Source organism: Gobius niger, assembly GCF_951799975.1.
Source record: "Gobius niger genome assembly, chromosome: 4".
In the NCBI taxonomy this organism is placed as follows: domain Eukaryota; kingdom Metazoa; phylum Chordata; class Actinopteri; order Gobiiformes; family Gobiidae; genus Gobius; species Gobius niger.
In genome coordinates, this window is record NC_136855.1 from 23,976,470 (window position 1) to 24,000,004 (window position 23,535).

Sequence of the window (23,535 nt, forward strand, 5' to 3'; positions counted from 1 at the left end):
CTTGTGTTGTTTCATCTGAATGCAAGGGCCTTCTCACAGAAAGAAAAGTCAAGGAAAATAGGTTGGGAACCACTGCACTAGAGTATAGGCTGATCTGCTACAGTTAAGTGCAAAAGTCACGGGATTTCAATGAAGACATCAAATCTACTGTATATATGTAATTATTAACACACAATTATTATTTAACAACATTATTGCATGACACCAGATGTGTGCATGCAAATGGAACCTTTAACTTGTGCAGTGTAATCTCCACACTCTTTTATGAATGAGAAAGAGTCAAAGCACTCCGGTACCTTTCCGCTATGCTTTTTTCTGCCACTATCGCCAATGTAGTGCAGCCGTTTCAGAGCGCTAGTTAATGCTGGTGCCGCTGCATTGGCCTCCCTTTCCCTTACTCTGCTTTTTATTGATTTCAGGCAGACATAGAGACAGACAGAAAGAAAGGGCCTTTTCAGGAAGAAGTTAAATGGTCAAGTAGCGAGTGGAGGGTGGCTTTCACCACTTTATTGACGAGGTGGAAAAATGTCACTATTATAGAGGCCCTTGCAGCAGATAGCGAGCTGATTGGATGAGTGCCCCCGGGTCAGAGTGGAGCACGTTCCTTCTGCAGCCAAACGAGAGCAAATAAAAGGGCAGAGGAATCGGCTTGAACTGGAGGTGAGCCTGCACTCCACAGGCCTCTGGGCTGTACTCGTCAGCTTGCCTGAGTCAGGGAGCGCCACATTTGGACTGAGGGCTGATCTCGGTTGCACTCCGTCGTCCTACTAAACTTTGGTTTGAAAGTAGTGTAGATCTAAGTGATTGTGCTGCCTCAGGGACCGCTGCATTGTCAAAGAAAAACTGTTGCTAGACTGGTATCAGAAGGTGAGAAATAATATGCCTTTATGTGTGTTATTTGCCAGAAGAGTCACTGCAAAGAGATTATGTTAGACATGAACCATTTGAATATGTGCTATGTGTAGTGTATTACTTTCAACAGCTACAATCGGTCAGCGAAAGCTTTTCTCTGAGTTTGTATGAGCTCCCTTTGTGTAGATGGCTTTAATCATGGTGCTACATTTTCCTCCACAACATAAAACCTGCACTATAGGATATTATTCACTTCTGTGAGTCTTGCCCAGAGCACCTGTGGCTACCGATGTAGCTTACCTCATCGTCAAAGTGTGACTGTCATGAAGCCTTAATGTCATTATCTCATGTACTATTAAGATTTCAATATAATGTGAACTGATCCAACTGTTATTTCATATAAAAAGAAGAAAATCCCATATCTTTAAGATGCCAGTTTCAGAGTTCATCGTGGAGGCACCCTGAGGCCCCACCCCTGCGTCCTCTGTCCCATTAAACTGCGTATCATTAGTTTGGCTCCTCCTCACTGCTCCAGACAGGACTATGGAAAGGTCAGCATGCCACAGCAGAGACAGAGAAGTGCTTAATCAGAGGTGAAATGGTTTCTTCTCCAAATTGATTCCAGTTCAGATCAGACAAGAGTATCTTCTGTTAAGCCACTTAAAGACTGGAGCAGACGGCGGCAGGTGCTTTTAAGAGGGCTTTTATAACGAGACATTAACAAATCAAACCATTCTGGGGACATTTGGACCAGAGCCCAAAGACTATTGGCCTGTGTGAAGAAGTTCTGTCGATCTTCAAGATCCATCTCGCTGTTGTGTTTATCTCCCCTATAATGAACTTACCTGCATCATCACCTTGTGCATGCTCATATACCAAATAGATAAGAAGAAGAAACAGCAAGATCCCTTAAAACAGCAAACTATATTTTTGAATATTAATATAGAACCAGTTTGAAATAAATATTATGTCTTTGTCAGATAGTAAAGCCAACCTTATTTAAACAGTAGAGCCTGAAGGCTTCTCCCTTCACACCCTGCTAAAAGCTCTTTTTACAGCCTCCTTGTCATAGCAGTGTATACAGAAGATAGAAACATCTGAGCTGGAATACAGCCACACACACATGTGCACACTGAACATTCACCAGCTCCCTTATGCTGAATGCATAATATATGTAATGAAATAATGTTTCCAGTGGGGATGGCTGTGGCTGGGGGATGGAGATGTGTAGTGAATATCAATGTGGCTCCCCTCAGACTCCCTGGTTCAATTGGTTTGATGGTGGGGGGTAAATGAACATGTGGGAGCGCAAGAAGCTTTATCCCTTTGCCCAAAGCTACTGCGAAGTTCACACACAGAGGAGGGGCTCACTGCCCACTCACTCATTAGGACCATATTCAAATACTCTAATGTTGCATCATATCACAGCCACAAAAGTCCTATGTCCAACTTCAACAAAAGTAACTTATTTTACATATGATTTGTCCCTGCTTACACTGTTTTGTGTACTTTTATGAAGCATAATAGATTTTACAAACTATGTAATAATATTGTAGTCATATTCATATTGTGTCACTGCACCTAAAAGACACTCAAACTGCTTTGAAGTTAAACTTCAGCTGGAAATTGTGATGAAAATGAATGGAGAGACAGAGCGTGTTTCCCCTGTGCCTCACCTGGCCTGACTCCTGTGAGCTCATCTGTTCCGTCTTGTCAGAGTGGAGATGCTGTGTCTCTGTCAGCCACTCTTTGATGTTTTAAACATTACCATTAATAATGTTTTCAGCATCAGAATTAATTGCTTTGCTACTGTGTCCTGCTCTCTTCATCCTCGGCTGAAGCGTGCATAAATCAAGGCTAACTACCTTTGTCTTAAGGTTTTGAGGTTAGGAATTTTAGGATGAGACTGAACTTGCAAGAAGACTGTGCTGTGCATCATAACTGAATAACAGCTGCGTTAGGATGAACTTTCAGTTGAGTCTACTGTTTTAAATATTCAGAACACATCTCGAAACAGGCTTTACAAAATGTGTGCTGGAAATACTAATAAGGCATTGTTTCCTTTTTGATTATGATATTGAAGAAAATTGAAATGCAAAAAGATATGAACTTTTGCCCACAAAACTGATATCCATTTAATCATTGATCCATTTTTACAAGAAAATGTGAACTTTTCAGCAATGGGATATTGTTCATAGCGTGAACTTTCAAATAACCTTTCTTCTAGAATCTCCAAGTGGTTTTCTAACTTCCAGATGTTTGGTTATCTGTAATTCCAGCTGTGCTGGAGAGGTTAAATGAGCTGGAAACTGTGTGTCCTGTTAGACTCATCAGACTCGGGGAAAAGTAATTAATGCCTTCAAAGTTCCCCCTGCTTAGCAACTCCATCCCAAATAATCTATCACAAATTTCCTTTCCTATTCAAAATTAGTCACACCCTTATTGCGGGGCACCTCCTCTGGGTGACTGCTGCTCTGAGCTGTCTCTGGGGCCCCACAAAGTGAAGACTGGGTGAGGAATGTGTGAAGCATCCAAGAAAACATGAATGGCTCTTTTCCCACAAGTATGAAAAAACAGAGTCCTGAGCTGTGGAATCTTTGTGACGCAAGAGCTGAGTGGGACGGACACTACAGGGTCGGGATTTAGACTGTTGTTAAAAATGTGTTCATTGGATTCAATGGTTTGAATTGGAACTGTGTGGACTAGAAAGCTGCTGCAGTTTGGAGAAACTGTTGAGTATGCATTGGAATAAAAGGATATCATAGAGCTCCATTTTTTGTCATTGTAAATGTAAACTCTCGTATATTACAATAGCTACTGTCGAAAGATAAGAAAGTCAGAATATGCTTTATGATCAGTTCTTCATGTGAGTACATACAGAGAAATACAATTCTTCTTTCAACTCCTTAACAATAGGTTATGACTGTGCATTAAGCAACATCTAAAAGTATACACCCTGTAGGAATGCCCTTGACTTTTGTTTAAGCTTGCATTGACAGCAACCCAATAAGTATAAACTAAAAGCTTGATTATAGGTTTCCAAACTTAGACGATATATAGATGTTTGACAGTACTGGGGGGTTTAAGGTTTTTGTCTGTTCCCTTTTAAAGTTAACGGGACAGAAGAGTTTATTTGAACAGTCCTCTATGTCGAGGTAAATAATTGTTTGCTCTCATTACAAAACACGGTTGTACGCCGTTCCATACACTGAAGGTAGAACGCTAAAACAGAATAGAGTACAGAAGACAACTCAAGAGCCCCTTAGAGAGACCAGCTGATTACCACTCTGCCAATGCCTCTGTAATCCATCATACATTATGACACAAGGTTGAAAGAAATTCCCAATCACCCAAACAGAGCAAACTTCAATAAGCCTTTTCTCTTCCCTTCCTCGTCTAATTACGCCTGCCCCATAATCGCTGTTATATTCATCATAGAGCTCAGTATTTATAGGCTCTGTTTTGATCATGGTAATAATGTCAGTGGCGAATCCCTGGAAGCCCAACAGGAGAGACGCACTTCACAGTATGTAGAGGAGGCAGCAGGAGAGACGGGGCCTTAGTTCTTGGATGCAGAAATTATTTTGATGTTGAAAGCGGCGACAACAAGGAAACGTTACTTTAACTACTTCCTGGTTTGAAAGTTTCCCCAACTGTGCAAATCCTCATTTTTGCCATCTCCAACTAGCCTTTTCACTGTGTGATTTCTATTACGCTTTATTGCTTCCTTAAGCCCTCTTATTTAGGGGTAAACCACAGCCTTTTTTTCCTGCATTTGCTCCCAGTATATATTTAACACCCACATGTGAGGCTGGAGCCTGGGGAATGGAAAGGAAAACAAGCATGCCCTCTCTCCTGGCCCTGCAGCGCTGCCCTATACTATAAATACCGCCGTGTAGTGCACCAGGCGTAGCACCAGTGGCATGGGAACCACTCTGCCTCTTAGGGTCTATCCCGGGACACCACTCCTGTTCACTCTGGGAAGGTCTGGCTATGGCTGTAGTATTGTGGCCTAAAATAGTGGGAGGGTATAAGCACTGTTTTAGATGTTTTTTTGAAGAGCATCCCAGGGTCATCTTCCTCCCTTTTGGCCTCCAAATATAAAAAGGCCAGGCACACATCGGCAGGCCTTGTAGCCGCATGAGTGCCTGCCGATATATGAGCCTCTAATCCAGACAGGCCACACTGAAATATGGCATGTGATGAGGAGCACATTAAGGCTTGTGGATGCAAGATGCTGTCAACACGTCATTTTTTTTATCCATTCATTTGTTATAAACAGTCAAATCGGGTTAGAGATTCGAGCAATGGCGAATGTGCTGACTCGGCCCCGAACATCCTCCGAATGGCATCTCTTGTGGTCTGTTCTCAGAAATTTCACCACAAGCTTGTGATTCACCGTGGCCGAGGAGGCGCTTATTTGTTTTCTGACCCAGGGCGCAAATAATGCTAGATCTTCTGAGTGAGCGGTGTCAGTTGTTAATATAGCGCTGTCACTTGTTATATGTTCCGCTCCATAATAACCAGATGCACATGATAGTATATGTTACGACCAGGTAAAAAAAAGATTTTTATACCTGCTAGGGGTACATATATGGTGTCTGTGATGTTTCGCTATACAAAGATGGAATGAATATTCTTTTCAAACTTGAATGGGAAAAAAAAAAAAGTTCCCCCTTTCTTGGCTGCGGCGAAGCGTTTGTTAGTTACTCCCCTAAAAATTGATTTCGACTTTTCAAAGGTTTGTTCTTCACAGTGCTGTCTCTCTGTTTCGATGCACGACAGGCTCGGCTCATATTTTCAGAGTTTGAGGTAATAGTTTTAAACTGACAGACTAAACATCTCTCCCCCAACTGTTCCACTTCTACAGAGTAAATAGTTTTTTGTGCACAAATACACCGGCACACTCAAAGCTGTGACTGACATGCGATAATGATTATTTCTGGAGGATTGGAGGGGGGCGCATGGGAATTGTTCAGCTCCAGTTCAGCTCAGTTCAGACTTTATTAAAAATAATTATTGAACAAAATGCTAATCATGTTTTACAGGTATTTCGATAGCTCACAAAAAGGAGTCCTGATTATGACTTAAGTATTTAATTATTCATTTGCTACATACCGTAACAATGCTACTCAAGAATGTAATCAATATTATGAGGAAAATAATTGTTGCTTATTAAATATGCACAACATTTAAAACATGAGCATAGCTCTCATCCAAAGCACCGGTGCTCCTAACGTACAATACTTCCAATGCTGTAAAGTGCCCAGATCTAAACAAGATGTGTCTTAACAATGGTCTGGATCCACACAAACAGGTTTTGCGCAACAACAACAAAAACATTTTAGAGAGTGTGCATGGCATCTGCTGTGTAAAATGTGGCCAATGTGGACAGCTAACTTCTCTTCTTTCACAATTCTCATTTACTGAATGCTATTGAATTACTCAAACACACATCATTCTTTTGTGTTTCTTGGTGAGAGTTCTCTTGCGCATCAAAGTCTTGTGTTTGGTAGGAGTGTGACAATATATCGGTTTTCCGATATATCACGATATTTTGCGGGACGATGCGATTTTTTTCCCCCGATAGCGATACTTATGCATATTAATGAGTGACGTCATGCATATTAATGAGGATGCAGTGCTCCACAGTTTTCTGTGAATAGTGGCCAACGAAAGTCAGCCAGACAGGTAGAGGACAGCACTTGGACCAAACACTGTTACACAAATGCATTACTTTTAATTATGTTTTTAAAAATAATAAATAAGATTAATTTGGGGTTTGGGCTTTATTGCTTTTGGAATAGGACTGTGGTTTCTTGTTTATTTAAATGTAAATTAAGTGATGCTTCTGACATATCAATGACCCATTTTTAGTGTGTAAGTCAGGGATCATTTATTCACTTGCCTATTTAACAAAAGGGGTGTGTATAAATAATATGCAGTATGTTCAAATGATTTCTAAGAAAACCGTGATGCATCGTAGGTTTTAATATATCGATTATCGCAGTATCGGCACATCGTAAAGTTAACGTGATTGTGAGCCAAGTATCGCGTATTGTCCCGAATCATGAGGTGCACAGAGGTCCCCACCCCTAGTGTTTGGTCATTCTCCCCAAATCATATATATCTGTATTGTTTTCTCCTCTCACACCTCTTCTCACTCCGCTCTCTCTCGCCGTCCTCGTGGCCCTGCTTGTTATTTCTACCTACACGGTCCCGTAATGAAGTTTGACATAAGCACAGGGATTAAATATGCGGTGGAGGGAGAGAGAAAGGAGCTCTGTTACACTCTCTGTTACACTCTCAAGGCCAACTCTAAAATGGAACCAGATTGCGACACCAGAAGTGGGGAAGTTTTGGGAGAGGTGCCGAGACCGAGGCTTAAAGCAAGAACAGGAGGAGCTCTTGGACGGATGACTGAGGCCAGAGAAACAAATACTGGTACAATGTTAACAAATACAATGTTAACAAGACAAAACGCATCAATTATATAACAGGAACAGCAGTAAGCATAACGTAAAAAAAAAAAAACAGAATGATTTGTGTCTGATTTTTTTTCACCAGATGATATAATAGTAGTTTAAAGTACTTTATAACAAAGGAAATGGTCACAGGGATCAGAGCACGTTTCACTTTGTCACATCGCTCTGTCGTACTAACAACTGAAGCCAACGTGAGCAATTACCTCCCATTGAAAGTGCAAGAGCAGAAGTCATTGTGCAGCCTCTAATGAAGAAGGAAGGAGCATCGCTAATACTATCACTCAATCACCAAATATAGAAATATAGGCTAAGATGAGCCCTCGGTGCACCAAGCGTGTCGATAGGATTTTCTGTTCTGAACTCTGAGAGGTCTCACGTGGAACTTTGCATTCTTAAATAACTCCGGCAAAATGCTTTAATCTTAATGAGTCTGAACAGCAAATCTCTCATCTGCAGCAAAAAGGATTAGGAATGCATAAAAAAGAGCGGCGTTCCACTTTGATGAATTGTGTTTAGAAAATCCCCGGGCATGAAGTTCCCCCCATTGAACAAAGCGTGAGGCGAGAACGGACGCTTTTAAACAACACAACTTATCAAAGAGAAACACAACATGCATTTAAGAGAAAATACAAAAGCGCAGAAGATTCAACTTCTCGCTAAAATGATAAAAGTGACAAACTCTTTTCTTCAATCCACTTACCTACTTTGGGAATCGGAGCTGGAGTAGCTTTGCACAAATTACTTTTATTGTGTTTTTATACTGCTTCATCAGGAGTGTGTTTATTTATTCCATGTGATGCATTTGGCTTTTGTTAGACATAAATGAATTCATAATTTTTGCCTCTTGGTGGAAGCTTATGAAATGGGTGATGAAGACAGGGGTTGATGAACTGAAACAGATATGTGCTGAGGGGTCCTGGGCTCAGAGAAAAGCTGCTTCCATGCTGCCTTCTCTTCTACTTTCAGTGTAATTGGCTAAACACGCACAAGTTTTCCTCTGGTGTTAGTTAACTATGCCATTTCACAGAGGTGTTTGTTTGTATTTGATTAATACATTATTGATAATATGTTAATGTAATCTGAATCAAAGCGGCAGAGCATTTACTTGATTAATTATTGCTCTGTGGTGTAATTTCCCCAATCAGCCTCTCTGAGTGTTAAGGGTTAGAGCACAAGCCTCTGGCTACTTCTGGCTGCTCAGACTACAAAGAAGATCATTGCACTGGGACGTGCTCCGGGTTCCCCCACACCCCACCTCCTCCTTACTCCTCTTAGTGCCCTCAGGCCTCCACAAAACTACACATGGCTCATTTTCACTCTATTTATTTTACCTTTCCTTACCAATCACCATTCACTTTTGTTTTTTTTAATGGACAATGGATGCAGACATTGTTCTGTCAGTCCATTATTGAGTCTATATGTCTTTTAAATAAATGAATGTGCAAGCAGGAAATAATAGTTTCAATAAAGATACAGACTATCCGTCTCCTGGTGACATGTCTCTGTTGCAAAGACATCACTGTCTGCTGCGTACTGATGATTGTAAATATTAGCATGCACTTGACCCATATTGATCTGCTGCAGCGTTAGATCCTGAGCCTAAACATCTGGTGACCAGAGTGTCACTGTGAATGACAGATAACATCTGGAGCAGGAAACTTGCCTGCCCCTGGATCTCCTTTGCTGTCCCAGTCCGTTCCCCTTGTCCTGCTCATAAGCACATCCCTCACATTGATTTCCCATTAACCCCTTCCAGACTTAGGGGCTGCACATACACACACAGATTGATTAACAACATTATGGCATGAAAATGACTGCAGGTCTGAGACCCCTCACCTCAGCCCTCTTCTTTTATCATGATCGCAGCCATACTTATCGTGCTCTCCTCTCCTTGTCCCTACCTCTATCCATCCTGTGTGTTCACCCTGCTCTCAGTTACATGTCAGTATTCACATGCTATTGAGCCTGGCTTCACACATTTAGCCCTACCAGCACTCAATGTTCTCATCTGTTTTCACAAAGTCATGATAGATTGGGTGTAAGCGTTTGCAGGTATGTAGTGCTGCTGTCACAGAGCAGTGATTGTTCATATACAACATATTTCTATATGCAGTGCCATTACACTTACTCTATGGCTAATATTAAATCACAGCATTTCAAACATATTACTTCATGTGATGGCAAATAGTGGCTGTTGCTCTATTTTCTGTGTGGGATGCACGTTTCGATCTTCTGTAGCTCAACAACTGGTGTATTAAAATACTTGCCTAAAAGGGTGCCATCGTATCTTTGTGCAGTATACTTTCTCCCTGCAGCTTCGGAGGCTCAGATAAAGTAAATGTGTTTGTTGACTGTGTTTGTGCACCACGTTGGAGGCAGTTAGAAAAGGCCTTCATTTAAGCGTGGCGTGCCTCCATCAGTCCCAGTCTCAGAAGTACAAAGAGCCCAGAGGAAGGAGCTTCACAGCTGTTTGTAAACTATAAGAACAGGAAAGGTCAACAAAGTAATGCAGTGCATTTTTGTAACGCATTTTCATCTTTCTGTGTTCCATAGTGAGACAGCAGGGCTGTGCCCTGCCTCAGTAGTACGGCTGCATTTAAATTACTGTTGTTGCCTGGAGAATAATGGTGAAAGCATAACCCCATTGTATTCTTTGATAAACTCTGGAAAATGCATGGCATAAGCTAAGAAAACTGCACGGTTTAAGGGCACAATTGCCTTGCAAATCTACCATGGCAAAGTTTTGGTGAAGGAGATGAGAGGAGGAGTGGAGAGGGTGACACCCAGTGAGGAAGAAGAGTGTAGTGAGGAGAGCGGTGAGTTGGAAGCATGTTGCAGGAACAAGTGTTATCTGTGTGAGCAGAGGCCTTTGTTCTCGGGGCGCTGAGCTATAGATTTCTTCTCTATGTCAGCGCCTTTATTTGGGGCTCCGGGAGAGGGGACAATAGCAAACTAATCCACGACTGAATCAGGATTAATATTGAAACGGCAATATTAATTCACAGCTGAGGAGCAAATTCCAAATGTGTCAAAATGCTCAAACTAGAACAAAACAACAGCTCTTTGACCAACAATACTTGCCTCTTCCATATGCGAGTATTATTTTTACTGCGTTGTATTTGCCTCCTCTCTGCATTCTGTTTGATTTGGATATTAATCTTCATAATTATTTCCTATAGAGGAGTGGAGCATGGGAAAGCTGTATGTTGTTTTTGGCTATTCTCTCTAAGCTGGGATTTAAGATCTGGATTTGAATATTTATGACTGAAAATAATAGAGGTTATAAAAATAAGTCGCTGCAGCGCTGGGCTGTAAATATAAGGGTAGGCAGTGTCTCACATCAAAGAGGCCCAGAGAAGTTGGCCACTAGTCAAATACCTGGGAAAAAAGTTTCTCTGTTAATATTCAAGGTTTCCAAGAGGAAGAAAAGTTGTTTCATTTGACTAAATATTCTTAAGAACACAAATACTTGGGTCACATTGTTTGACTTGTATCAGTGTTTGTTGCAAATGTGCAAAGGTGACACCGCTGTAAGACACAAGTGTACAGCTCTAGTTCCAATGTGATATCATTTGATTGAAGCAAATCTTTTAAACATGCTGGTTTGCATTTGAAACAAGTGACACCTTGCCATTTTTGACAGATATTTATTTTTTGTAAAGAACAGTGAGATGGGAGGGTTTGATAGACACCGAGGCTGGCTATGACAACACTTAAGTTGAAATACAAACCCATGCCGTGCTCAACATTTGGGCTTTAGCTGACAGGCGTTACTGACCTCATTCAAAAAGAGAGAAAAGAGTGATTTGCAATGAATGATGCATCTGCTGGTGAGGGCCATGTGAGTCCTCTCTCTCATAAAAATGATTTTCAATGTAATATGTTTGCAGAACTGTACTAATATGGTCAATCATTTACTAAATTCCTAACTAATGCTAAAGATGTAAGACTAATGCTAGTTGCCCTTTTTGTGGGACATTGACTTGTGTCCTTCCTGATTGATTTAAATGTGATAAATATTTTTTCACTAATATTCCCCAACTGACTGGACTGTCCAACCCCTGGTGCATTCGCAGGCGCAGTAATCCCTCACCAGGGGGTTTTGGCCTGTTGTATGGCCACCTCAAAGAGCATTGTGCTGTTTTTCAAATGTCGTTTCGTTATGAATCACTGTAAACTTCATCTTTTAAACATGGCTGCATAACGTGAAAGGTCATTTTGTCTTAATCCTCAAATCTGTTGCACCCAGGCCCCATAGCCACGTGTTATGAAGTTAAAGAAATAATCTTGGGAGTCCATTTTGAAGGCCATCCTTATTATCTTCTCCAAGCTCCAATCAGAAGATATCATTATGAGTGGCCTATGAATGCGGTGTTAGGAGTGATTATTTCTCCTTCCTAATCGGGCCCAATCATATCCCTGAATCAGCTGGACGCAGCGCTCATGGTGTGAGCCTTTATTATGTCCAGTGATTAATCATCCCGGCCTGCCTTATCCCTCTTAGACACACAGAGCCGTGTTGACCTTTTTACCCGGGGAAAATGGGAAAAGCTCACCTTCATCAGCCCCACGCTCACCTAATTTCACTGCTCCTCACATGTAGCCTTATACAGTCAAACATTGGCTTATGATATAGACAGACGTCCATTCACAGCTATCCCCATGTACCTGGCAGTATTTGGTCCATGTTTTAGTGACATTCAATAAAACGTCTGGCCTCTTATTGTAAGAGTTTACGATAAAGGCCCTACCTGGTTGAGTATTGTTATAGGTGCAAACATAATACCACCTTTTCGGTCTATTCTGAATTGAACTGAACCTTAGAACTATCTATTCACTATTCACAATCATATTAGGAGCTTTTGTTTTGATAATAATCATAATATACAACCAAAGATTTGAGTATTTGCACCATTGCCCTGATTTTGTTTCTAACTTGTCTCTTTAAAGTTAGTTATACTATACTTCAATCTACACTGTGGAAGGCACAGTTTGTTTAATGTCACACTATATAATTTTTCACACCTTCCTGTGAATTAATACAGGTCCAAAAGGTCACCCTTTTAAATCCAAGTTAGTTATTAGGAATCCTTTATTCTTGAGTGAAAGTGTGTCAGACACAGATGAAGGTGAAATATTTATTCCTTGACTGCAGATCATATTTGACTGTTATTGTTTGTTTTGTTTGGTGTTCTGCACCTAATTTGTGCGGTGGTACACTTTTGCGGGGAGGTCTAACAAACATACACATCAACTTTAACAAAGGTGGACCTCGCCGCCGTTGCTTTAATTAGACGGAAATTGTAAACAGAAGCATGTCTCTCTTCCACGGATTATCCATAGTTTATGAGTGAATGTTTGAAGTTCTGAAGGGCTCTGAATCAGCACTGCTCGAATGCTGCGCTTATAGGACATTGTTGTCTTCAATTATTTTCAGTTATATTCCCGTCTGTAAGAGGCAGCAGATCATCTATTATTTAAAGATGCAATGGTTGCTGTTTATCTGGGATTTTTTAAACTAGGTTATCTTTTCACTTTTTTTTTTGATTAAATGGAACAAAGTGTAATAAAAAGCAGTTTCAAATAAGCGCCTGTCTGTGTACTGTGGCTGCTCATCTGCCATTATTGTGATTTAATATGAACGGTGCCAAGCAACTGCCGCGAGAGAAGATCTAACGAGCGTCAGGACTCCTTTAGTATGTACATAAAGGGTTTACACAGACGTGAACTCAGCTTGCACATGCAGCTGGCAAATAATAAGAATGTGTTTTATTCATACACTACCAAATACTTGAAAACAGATCAATTTGAATAGTTTACAGCTATAAATAATAATTGTGATTTTGAAAAAAATAAAAAATAAATAAATATATATATATATATATATATATATATATATATATATATATATATATATATATATATATATATATATATATTAGTTATTAGAAATGTAGTTATATAGTTTTATATATATAGCTGTATCTTTCTTTCCCAAATTCCCAATCCATGACCCTGATGGCCTATGAGGAGATAAAGTATCCTATTCTGACCACAGTGAACTCGAGCCAGTGTCCAGTCTGTCCGACAGCCCTCAGTTTGGCCTTTCTGTCTATCATACAACAGATATATTAGTGTGTATTTTTTATACTGTAAATGCTGTAGAAAACTTTTCATCAACATCTGTCATTCCAGCTGTGTGATCCAAATGCCCTGACCTTAATGACGATCTAAAACAGTGTACTTATGTCCTGATAAGTGATCAGATTAAAGATAGTGAAAGGTCATGCTGCTTACACACATGCTTAAGTCACTGTGTTTCTCCCATGGCCTATTGAGCTTTGTGACACAGGTCAGAGTGGAGGAAATCCCCAAAGCCATCCAGCTGCTGCCATCAGAGACTCCTGGCATTCTTCTGTCTGCTAACTATTTAGTTGTCAGTGATTTGGTTAAGTGGAATTGACTTTTATCTGCGGTGTGCTGTGGGGCTGCCACTGGCAATTCAGAATCCCCTTTCCTCAGCTCTGTCTAAGCCTGGTGTCACATCCTGCACATTGCTATTGGCAGCTGAGCCAGTCCTAATCAATAGCCCGGTCAGGGATGGCCCGCGGCTCTGCTGTGGGTGGGCTATTGATCCGACACACTCACTCCCACAGGTCGCACCGACAAACCTGTAAGTCGTGCCCTTTAAAGCACTGAGACAACAAATTAACAGGATCTGTTGTAACTTCTCCGCCACTGTATGCATCTTTTGTGGACTCATGTTGTCTAGTAAACAACTGCAAACAATCAATGTGTAAAATATGCTCTGTTTGCTTTAGAACTAAAGTATTAAACACTGAATAAACTCAAATACTAATATCTGCCTGCTGTCACTCGTGTAGACCAGTGGCCAAAAGTTCAGTTATTTTTGTAGCAGTTTTAAATGTTGCTCCCAGAGCTCCTAATCACCACCGGTAAGAACTCTTGGGAACAATTAAACATGGGTTTTAACCACAGAGGTAAAAATAATCATGCACAGTTTCCAAATAGAAGAGGCTTCAAAAGAGCGTTTCAGCTATCACAAACGCCTGACTCTCGTGCCTGTTTTCTGAACCGAATTTGAGTCGCGATGGAATTATTGAAACATATGACAAGCGCATTTTTGTCAGTCTGCACAAAGCAGGCCCATCCCATGAGGAATTCAAAGTTTCTTCTACCATGTTTTAACTGGAATTGACAGCGAATAAATATGTATTGTCTAAGGGACTTTGTTGTCACATACGAGTGATCCTCTGCATAGCAGTCAATTAAATATGTCTATACAGGAATACGTCTTGTTCAGCTCACAACGATTTACTTTCTGCAATTGTACTAACAATGGAAAATATTAACAGCAACTGATTTGCTATTAACATTTTTTAATTATAAGAGATATTTCATAGTATAATTCTATAGCATACAGTACCTATAATTATTTTTTCAGTTTCCAAACAGCTAATTATTTCTGAAGTTGAAGGGAATCCTACTGCTTTGGTTTGTTTCTTTGAGAGACGTTCATTATGATGTATTTTGGTTGGGATACTGCAATAGTAGCTTCACTTTTATGATGAGTAAAACTGTCACTCTTTAATGTCTTCCAAACATCCTTCTAACCAGTTTATTTTTGTGCTTTCTTTCAGGTGATGATTCTCTTTTGACTGTCTCTTCATGTGACCTGGGAGTCCCTAAATCCCAAAGAATATAGCTTTGGAAATCCTGGAAATACCTGGAATTCTAGGAGAATATCACCAAAACCTTTCAGGTGCCCAGGCACCACATTGATAGCTTTATATTTAATTATTTTCTGTGAACACAAAGAAGACAAAAGTCAGCACATTAGCAATAGCAAGTATCACCGACCATGGCTTTGACCAACCTGCTGTGACCCAGAGAGTGTGACCTTTCCACCTAAGGACTTCAAACAACCCCTTAAAACGGACACAGCATTGGAACGGCTTCTGTGTGCTGGACTCAGACCACAACCGTATCAGGTAAGGTTATGAAGTCTCCTGCTGTCTGTGCCATGAGCTCTTCAACTGCATCCCAGCTTTGAACACACAGTGGGTCTGACTAAAGTAAACGGCTATTTCATAAATTGTCACTTCATGATATACTGTCCTGTAGTTTTTTGTTTTTTTGATGAATACTGTAATATTTCAGTCCATACAGTCACATACATCTGCAGATTTTCTTTTTCCAACCTACTGTGCCTGTGCGGCGATCATAATATGACACTGAAGGACGACACTTGAATTGTGTTAAATAGATAAAGGAAACACTTTATTTTACACTACCCTTGATACATTGTACCAGCCAAATTTAGTACAAGGTAATGTGAAGTGTAACAGTGTGTAATAACTTGTACCTATGTGCTACATACACAATAGAATCAGTTGTATTTGTAGTTTAGAGGTACGTAAGGTAATAAGACTCTAACTCCTATCCTTAGCCTTATTTCATCATGTACCTCCAAAGTACTAATACACATTATTCCATTTTGTACATACTGCATAGGTACAAGTTATTACAGGTTGTTACAAAGCAGAGTACAATGTGCTAAATTTTCTTTGCTACAATGTATCAAGGTAGTGTAAAATAAAGTGTAACCAAAAAGGGAAACAGAGACATCTGCAAATTAACTCTTCAAATATGTGATAAATATGTTTACACGTTTCTAAAACTCTTGGAAAAAAAATTGTAACATTTGAGCCCTACACATCAGTATTTCCTTGTTATGGGTGTGATTAAAGGCTCTATACCTGATTTTTTTTTATTGCAAACAATTTAAGAGGAAGTAACTGAATTAAAATGTTAATTCCAAACTCATTCCTTTTACATCCCGATTCTTCACTGGGACGTGTTTATCGGCACATTTCACAACTTGCAGGGTAACTTTTCAAGGTCATTGTCACAGAAATGCTAGAAAACTAACCTGAGAGTTGATGAAATTGATACAAATGACAGTGTTTTTCACAGAGATGTCTGAGTTTACAAGATACTAAAGGAGGACAAAACAAATGTCTTCATCTACTAGAAGAAAAAAAATCAGGTATAGTGCCTATGTAGAATGTTTTCTGAAATCTGTGAGATGAAGATGCTCTGGGTCAGCTGGTCTAGCACAGCACGATGCAGTGGAGTGTGAGTGGGCAGGTCTGACTGAGCAGCTCCCCTCTCTGGCCTTCAGGGCTCTGACACTAGACCTTATTTTTCATGTGGGCGGCACTCTGGGCTGGTCCCTTTGTGCCCCCCCCCCCAACCCCCCACCCCCCCCGTACAGAGGAAGACATGCATGATTTCATACATGAAAGATATATGTAATTGGACAGCAGGGCCTATGCAACACATTTACAATTCTAAACAGCCCAAACCCAGCACCCTCCTGAGGAAATGCATTTGTACATATAAAAACATAAGATCAGAAAGAAAGAAAGACAAAACGACGTAGGTTATCATTCTTGTTAGACGATACATCTCTCATGTGGAATATTTGCATCAAGACATGGGACAGTGTATTTTAATTTTCTTCAGTACAACTCAAAATGAATACTAAGTTTATTGCAAGAAAATGAAATACAATGTTGTACAATGTATAGACAATATACACTAATCCATTGAATGCCTTAGTTTTGAGACCTTTAAAGAATATTAATGAGGTCAAACATATATACAAGAAATGCTTCTTGGTGTAAACTGCTTATCTAACACTAAACGTGCTGTGTGTTGCTTTATAATTAGGTTTTGTTAAACTTGCGTGGGACAATGTGCAGAGTTCAACCTAATACTATGGGCACTTGTGACCTGCAGTTCTGTGTCTCATTACCAAAGGTTCTAAAGACTTTCTAATAATTCTGAGAGAATTAAACCTGAATTCACCTCAATAGTTAGGTTTGTCATAGAAATAATACGGATCCAACATGCCTTTTCTCATCTGCCACAAACAGGAGGTCACATTACTATATTTTCAGGTTTATAGATGGGCTATTTCTTTTAAATAGTAGTACTATGCTGTGAATATGGGAAGTTACTACACTCGGAATTGATTAATATCTTATATATAATACAGATCCTGTGATTCTCGGGTGGACTCAACATGACAATTGTAAACTACCCCCAGTGATTCCTATACGAGTCCCTACACTTAACTAAACAATAAAAATGAAAGGAGAAAAAGTGAAATCCACAAGCTTCTATTTACCTCCATTATTGACTCAGTGCAGTGGTTAACCCCCTCTGTGATTTCAGCCAGAGAAGGGCCTGAACTAAACAAAACTACTTTTTATGTTTGAGGGATTGTTCACTACAGGAATGAGGTCTGTCGATTGGTGCACGAATGCGTGAAGGCGAGGGGATCACAGCTGGATCAGGCCATGTGGTCCATGTGCAGGTGAATGCAGGTGTAATTTCAAGTGCCAAGAGATTTTTTTTATTTTTTTTAACGTTGCAGTCGGACAAATGAGTGACTTATGGAGTTTTGTGAAATGTATTTTGCATGTAATGGTTTCACATGAAGCTAAATGCTTTTTACTTTTGTGGTATGTTTTACTGGTCACAGCTTATTGACAGCTTCAGGATAAACGTTTTATCAATCATTTCTATTGTGCTTACCTGGTACAGGATTATGTTGAGAAACTAAATAAATATATGGATAAATAGATGTGGTCAACATCTAAAATTCTTCCACGGGAAGCTTTGACCAAAGGAAAGTTTTTCCTCTCCTCTCCTGATGGCTCCAGTATTTGGCTTCTTCCTTCTGATGCGTGCAGCTTCAGTTGATCACGTGGCTCTTTGGTTTGGTCATTGATGCTGGTGTAGTTTATGAGCTAAAATGTAGGAAAGTGTTGCTTCAAAATGTATTTTAGATTTATTTGGTCTTTTGTCACTCTCGCTATCTGTCAGATTTGACTTCGCTGCTTTGATTCGAATGGTCAGTGTCCATAGGAAATGCAGTCTCGTTATTTACAGTGTTTTCGTTTGCGGACGCGCTGTCCTAAACAGAAGTCAGGGCGATATCGCGGAGTTGAAGTCACGGCATCCAGAGGCTGTGACGCAGGACTCACTTGGATTTGACCGCTGGCTTTAATCCTCGATGTGCACGTGTCTTGTGTGTCACTGACTTCCACCTGTCATCTTTCATCTCGTCGTGTTCTTAAACGTCGTCATGTGGAGGAATTTATGCAACTCAAGTTGTTTAATTTGTCCACAAGTGCACCTGCGGTATCGGAAAGCCTATTTGTTCTCTAGAGTTGAGGACGGGATTGGTTAACACCGGTCATGTTTCTGTTGCTTACATTTTCGTGGGGCTCTGATTTTGTGAACCAACGCGTTAAAAAACACATAAAGAGAATTAGTTCACCTCTGTGACCAAAGCTTCATATTAATGACTACTGCGTTTAATAAAAAATAATAATAAATAAAACAAACATTTTAATACGTCACTCAGAGGGCATAAATGCTGATTTCCTCTGTTCTGCCATAAGTTTCCTCTGAAAGCTATTCAAAAAGTGGGCCTATTTTCTAACTGGAACACAAACATAGGCAATATTCACATCAGATTTCATCTGCATTATTTTACACCTGCGTAAAAGCTCAATAATAACAATAGGCTAATAGCGGGAATAATGATATTAATAATAATTATAATAATAATCATAGATAAATCAATAGCCTTGCACCTTTTCCTCGTGTTTTTTTTTGCCTATAAATGGGTGATTTAGGGGTCAGATACATCTCCCTGAAAAGAACCTGTGCATTTTGCTGGCTGCAGATCTGTGTTGATGATGTTGGGTTAGCACGTTCTTCCTTTCGGTTGCCGTCAAAAGTGATTGCTGAATAATAGATAGAGTCTAATGGTGGCAGAAGAGGATTGATATGCGTCTTGTTTCTCATGTAAATGAGCCAAACTGACCAGACAGACGCTGCGCATCGTTTACACAAATCTGAACTGCAGCACAAAAATCAGGTCATGTTGGTTCTGCACCTCGAGCTGCAAATAGCCGACATGTGCTGCAGGCTCCATCCACACACTCCACAGTCACGCGCAAGAGCACCTTGTGATGAGGAACTGCCAGGAGACAGACACCAAAAAATAATGCCACTGGTCCATAAATAAATCACAATTTATTAAATATTAAAAAGTCTTACATTTTACAGAAGGAACATTTCATTTCATCGTGGCGATTAGGCCTGTATACAAATTGTGTAAATGAGTAAAATAAACTAAAAGTGTTTCACTTTCCAAACGACAAAATAGAAATAAACAAAATAAACACAAAGAATTAACACAGGATGTTCACACTTAAATACCCCAATTCAAAATACTATTGCATTTTTTCAAGTAGGCCCACATATTTCATAAAAAGAGCAAATAAACAATAAACAAAAAAAAATTGCAAACATTAACAATAATAAAAACATCAACACATTGCTAAGAGGGCTTTCATGTAAACTGTCTAGGCTTTGAATAATAATTCATAATTAATATTATTGCCCTTGTATTTTAATCTATAGCTAATTGATCTATAACAACATTATTTCTTTAAGCCTTTTCTTTATTACGTTGAGGCTATATCAATATGACGTGTTTTCCTTGTTGTTTTTTGCGTTGTTTACGCTCATCTTACTTCGTGTGACTCCAAAATTTGCTGCGCTTCCAGAGAATGTATTCCATGAAATGCTTCTCACGCAACGATCTGTTGCCTACCTCGAATCTATTTGACCAGGATTTGTGCTACCACGTTCAGCACAAGGGTTTTCCATCTTTGAATCACTTGCCACAGCGAGTTGTTCTCTGAGTGCGTGAATGGCACAGAAGCGCGTGTGCGCGGAGCAGCTCCACCGCAGGCGCTGGTCTTTTGTAAAGAGGAGATGTGCTGCTTGATCCCTGTGGTCACAGCCTGAACATAAGAGGGCGCTCCCATTGCACCTGGCTGCGCTGCCCTATCCACCCGAGACGCACTGGGAGCCGGACATCAGACTCTTTCAAGAGCGCCTCAACACTTGCATCGACTTCACGCGTACACTTTTATAGCATGAGTCAATGAAAAATTAGTTCTCTCGAACGTTCAAGGCGGGATACGGAAACATTGGTGTGGCTGTACGTCAGTTTGTTTCATTTTTTGGAAGGAATATTTTATACATATGTGTTAACATAGAACTCCCAACATGCAAAAGCGCGCCAGCAAATAGGCAATAATAAAAATTAAATAATTATTATCATAATCAATTTAATTTTAATTATAATTATAATTATGCAATAATAATATATAGCTGACGGACAGTGTCTGTTCACCTTGGACCTTGGAAGCCTATAAAATTATTATCTGCTCATATAGACTTTATATACACGTATAGGTTATATAAAAGAAGTGTTCCCCTTGCACCTAAACTGTATTTTCTATATTTCCTCTATCCTGCGCGTGCGTGTGCCTAATTCGCGTGCACGTTGCGGTTGAAATGATTATAAATAAATCAAAAATGTTTTTTGTGAAACTTAACGTGAAAGTGGCTTTAAATCTGCGGGAGCAGTGGTTAAAAACGATTGTTGCGCTTTGCCCCGCGCCCCGGTTCACCGTTTTGTTCCGTGGAGGTCTAGTGATGGTCAAGCGCTTTTATGTGCCCCACATCCACTGAGCATTTTGCATTTAAGCCACTCTGCCTTCCTTTGTCATATCCACGGGCTGTCATAGCCACAGGTTGTGTTGAATTTGCAATGCCACTCATCGATGTATGCCTATTGAGACTGGCACGTGGACAGTTATCCTTCCCACAGAGAGGCGCAATTCAATGGTGCTAACACAAAAGCCCGGACCCCGTCAGTTCCCCCTTTTTCCTTTTCAGAGACGCACGGGCCCTAAAAGCACCCAGGCCTCCGTCTGGCTGCTCCTCGTTTTATGTAGCTCCACCACGCGCAATATGGTCACTGATGGAGCTATGTCAATCAGGCCTTTGCATAAATTTGTAAACTGAAGTTTGCATTGTTCGGCTCTAGGCGACTGACTCACTCAAAGCTGCCTCCTACAAGCCTCAAATTACACCAGACTCTTTTATTATCTCCGAGCCTCTTTAACTCCTCTCATACGCGAATTTAAACCTATTCATTTTTACAATCTACCCTTCCCGAGAGAGCAGACACGTCGCAAATCCTCGAGATTCCCGCGGTCTGTCTCTCACAGCCGCAAAAAGTGAGCATGGTGCCATCTCGGCTTCTTGTGCTGATTCTTGCTACACATAACCATTCTAGGCTGTATCTCCTTGTAGCAGGTGAGGTGAGTGCCTTTGCCAATGGGAAGCAAGTGCAGAGAAAATGTGAGGGATGGAGAGCAGAAGAGATTCTTGATCATTTTATTTTTTCAAGAGCTGCTTTGAAGGATGTGTGGAAACGCTGCGTCCCCATGGGCTTTCCATAACCTCTCTAACCTTAAGAGTCAAAGGCCTTTAAAATAGAATAATAATTAAAAAAAACACATCGTCTTTGTGTTGTGCATCATCCACCTTCAGGCATTTACATAGTCTTAAGAAGACACAAAATGAAACAAAACAGTAACATCAATTTAAAATCACTATGGGCTCACAGTACATTGATGATCCATGAAGTTGAAATTGTTGTGGGGGAAACGCCCCTTTTTATTGACAGTATATTGGGAAAGGAAATAAATAATGACAAATAAAGTTGGCATCTTTTGAGCGGGGCAGGTCTTATTGGAACTCATGCACTGGAAAAAGTGCACACTGACACTGAGGGATTGTCCACTTCCCTTCAGAGTATCAACAAAAAAATTATCATAACAAAGAGCAACGACAGTCCAAAAGGTTGATTTTTTTTTTTTTGCAGCTCGGGGTTTATTCCAAGGAGACAAGTTACAACGTCGCGTAAGGAAAGGGGAGACAGCTTCCTCCATGCGCAAAGAAACTAGCGAATGTCAGTGTGTAGTGTGGTATTGATCAGAAAGCATTCGGGGGAAAAAAAATCTTCATTTGGATAACTCACGTAAAAGCAGCCATATAGCCTCGCAACAATTCCTTCACACACACACAAAAAAAAAGTTAACGTGATGCGTAAAGGCCCGGGCAAACGAACATGTAAACAGTCTTAACCTCCTCCCAATAGAAAGCGTACGTGTTGTGTTATAACTGATCAACGCAGTCTTCTGATACGCGAGTATTGCTTATTTGTTTTATCATCTCAACGCAGAAACGCATGTATATAAACTTACATGATCCAATTCAGTTTCAAATGTCAAAAAGAGGGGAATTGATCTATTTATAAGATTGTATGTTACACTATAGCATAAAAAGACAGCTCTGTGCCTGTCTGGTTGAATAACATTTTACATTAACAGTGTGATCAACAATAGGCTATGATAAATTTGAATTTCTCAAATACACAAACTCACGTTGCATTTGTATAACGTAAGCCATGTTTATAGTTTCATAGTTCTTTTTCCCCCCCTCTTACAAGCTTCTACAACCCTCGCTGTTTGATTTGACATCCTTTTACCTATATGCAAAGTTTCACCTCACATCTATTACATTTGTTATTAATATTTTCCATCCGCATTATGCATCATAGATTTAACTTTAACTTCTTGTGATAATAAAAATGGAGAAAAAAATGTAATTGAAATTGTAGACCTATTGTTAAATTCTTGACACATCTACAGCAATGGTCTGAATGTGATCTGTTACTGTGACTATAAGCAAATCATAGAAACATAATCAGGAGGAACTGCCGATCGTAAATGAACGCAAAGCTCCTCGGTGAAGCACGCACGCGACGCGCTTGTTAATGTGATAATATAGAAATAACACATAGGCTTTCCCTACTATAGTTCCTGTATCGGGCACTAGATGCGCCTAAAGTCTTCTGTGAACGCGGTAAGTTGTGCGAACTACGGGCTCGCGCACAGTTATCTGTCTCGATTCAAAACATTCACACACACACACACAGAGAGAGAAAAAGAGAATACAAAAGTGGCGGAGTAAAACAAAAGGAAGCCGGGCATGGGTCGGGGGGCGCGCTCAATAACTGCGTCCTGGTTTTATTTTTTAAAAGTTATTTCGCTGCTAAAAGCTCGCAAAACGTGAGAAAACGCGGAGTAAAGCGCGGCGTCTGTGGCGTCGGACATTGCCCAGCTTACGCCGCGTGCGCAACTATTAACTTTGACTGTCTTCCGTCTAA

The 23,535-nt window shown here is 40.2% G+C and overlaps 1 protein-coding gene across 5 annotated transcripts in view; it reads left to right on the forward strand.

Moving 5' to 3' along the window:
- The window catches only part of zfhx3b (zinc finger homeobox 3b), a 219,018-nt gene that overhangs the window by 92,423 nt on the left and 103,060 nt on the right, over positions 1-23,535 (forward strand). For all 5 annotated transcript variants that reach the window (XM_079554550.1, XM_079554549.1, XM_079554551.1 and 2 more), the window contains one exon: positions 14,999-15,349. The gene's annotated coding sequence lies outside the window, so the exon portion shown is untranslated. The remainder of the gene's footprint in view (positions 1-14,998; positions 15,350-23,535) is intronic.